Genomic DNA, 2,517 nt, shown 5'->3' on the forward strand with positions numbered 1-2,517 from the left:
AGATGGGAGGATTGCTTGAGGCCAGGAGTTCAAGACCAGCCTGGGCAACATAGCAGGATGCCGTCTTTACAAAAAAATTTTTTTAAAGACTCAGGCATGGTGGTGCCAGCCTGTGGTCACAGCTACTTAGAGGCTGAGGCAGGAGGATCAGGATCACTTGAGCCCAGGAGGTTGAGGCTGCAGTGAGATGTGTTCCTACCACTACACACTCTAGCCTGGGTGACAGAGTAAGACCGTCTCAAAAATAAATAAAAATAAGCCGAGCATGGTAGTTCACACCTGTAATCCTAGCACCTTGGATGCTAGATTCACACCTGTAATCCTAGCGGAGGCAGGCAGATTGCTCAAGCCCAGCAGTTCAAGACCAGCCTGGGCAATGTGGTGAAACCTTATTCTTACCAAATACATACATATATATATATATATATATATATATATATATATATATGCTATATATATATATATATATATATATATATATATATATGCTATATATATGCTGGGCAAGGCCAGGCACTGCGGCTCATGCCTGTAATCCCAGTACTTTGGGAGGCCGAGGTGGGTAGATCATGAGGTCAGGAGTTCGAGACCAGCCTGGCCAACGTGGTGAAACCCCGTCACTCCTAAAGATACAAAAAATTACCCAGGCACAAGCCACTGCACCCAGCCAGCAGATCTAGGATTCTAATCTACTTGTATTGACATAGTCACTACTGCCTACATGTGACTCCTGACCATTTGAAATGTGGTTGGTCTCAACTGAGATGTGCTGTAAGTGTAAAATACACATCAGATTTTGAAGATTTAGTATGAAAAAAATGTAAAATATTTTATTAGTCAACCTTTTTTTTTTTTTTTTGGTAAGAGTCAGGGTCTGGCTGGCTGCGTGAGGTGGGTCACACCTGTAAAGCCAGCATTTTGGGAGATGGAGGCAGGAGAATAACTTGAGCCTAGGAGTTTGAGACCAGCCTGGGAAACGGGGTGAAAACCCATCCTTACAAACAACAACAACAAACAAACAAACAAACAAAGATTAGCTGGGTGTGGTGGCTCACACCTGTAATTCCATCTACTCAGGAGCCCAAGGTTGGAGGATCCCTAGAGCCTGGGAAGTCAAGGCTACAGTAAGCAGTAATTGCACCACTGCACTCTAGCGTGAGTGACAGAGCAAGACCCTGTCTCAAAAAAGAAACATGTTTTGCACTATATATATAAATTTTTTTTTTTTGAGACGGAGTCTCACCCTGTTGCCAGGCTGGAGTGCAATGGCAAAATCTTGGCTCACTCCAACCTCCACCTCCGCCTCTTGGGTTCAAGTGACTCACCTGCCTCAGCCTCCGGAGTAGCTGGGACTACAGGTGTGCACCACCACACCCAGCTAATTTTTGTATTTTTAGTAGAGACAGGGTTTCACCATCTTGGCCAGGCTGGTTTCAAACACCTGACCTCGTGATCCACCTGCCTCAGCCTCCCAAAGTGCTGGGATCACAGGCATGAGCCACCTCACCTGGCCTTTTTTTTTTTTTTTTGAGATGCAGTTTTGCTGTGTCCCCTTTGGCTGGAGTGCTGTGGCTTGCTCTCGGCTCACTGCAACCTCCACCTCCCAAGTTCAAGCGATTCTTTTGCCTCAGCCTCCTGAGTAGCTAACATTACAAGCACATGCCACCATGCCCAGCTAATTTTTGTATTTTTAGTAGAGATGGGGGTTTCATGATGTTGGTCAGGCTGGTCTCGAACTTCTAACCACGTGATCTGCCCACCTCGGCCTCCCAAAGTGCTGGCATTACAGGCATGAGCCACCGTGCCCAGTTGGAAGGTTTATACTTTATAATTTCATTTCCACCAACTCTCTGCAGAACCTTGGGCAAGTCATACCACCCTCTGGGCCTCAGTTTTCTCACCTGTGTAATGGGGTTATATCACTATCTACATCGTAAAGTTTTGGAGAGAAAATGAAATAATGCCCAGATTTGAAATTAGTACTTAGCCCATAACTAAGTACTACCACACGGGAGGTAGTCCACACAGATTAGCTGCCACCTTGACTTACTAGGTGCATCCCTTTCCCCTCTATAAAAAGGGATGATGGTCCCTACTCAGCCTACTTTTGAAATTTTAAAACTAGCTGACATCGCCAAAATGACCATCTCTGGAGCCCACCACCCACCGCCTCTCCGAGGGCAAGAGAGAATACCAGAAGGGCAGAAGGTTCTGTACCCAGAGAGGGTGAAGTCCGAGGTCACACAGCCCGCTCGAAGTGAGGCTAAATAAAATCCAAACAGGGTGGTGCTTCTGACCTTGAGATAATAAATTTTACCTCTCTGGTCAGCCAGACACCACTGATGGAGCCAGGGCGGAGGTGGGAACCAAGTCCCGAGCACCTTTTGATTGCTCAGGCGCCACTCTCAAGATGACGACACATTAAGCCCTGCTCTGCCGTTGGACACATTCAAGATGGCGGTGCACGCTCCGGGTTCCGGTTCCGGTGGCTCAGGCCCCGGTCGGGACACGCTGAAT

The sequence above is a fragment of the Aotus nancymaae genome, unplaced genomic scaffold (genome assembly GCF_030222135.1).
Source record: "Aotus nancymaae isolate 86718 unplaced genomic scaffold, 86718_ANA_hifiasm-v0.15.2.pri h1tg000028l, whole genome shotgun sequence".
NCBI classification, from domain to species: Eukaryota; Metazoa; Chordata; class Mammalia; order Primates; family Aotidae; genus Aotus; species Aotus nancymaae.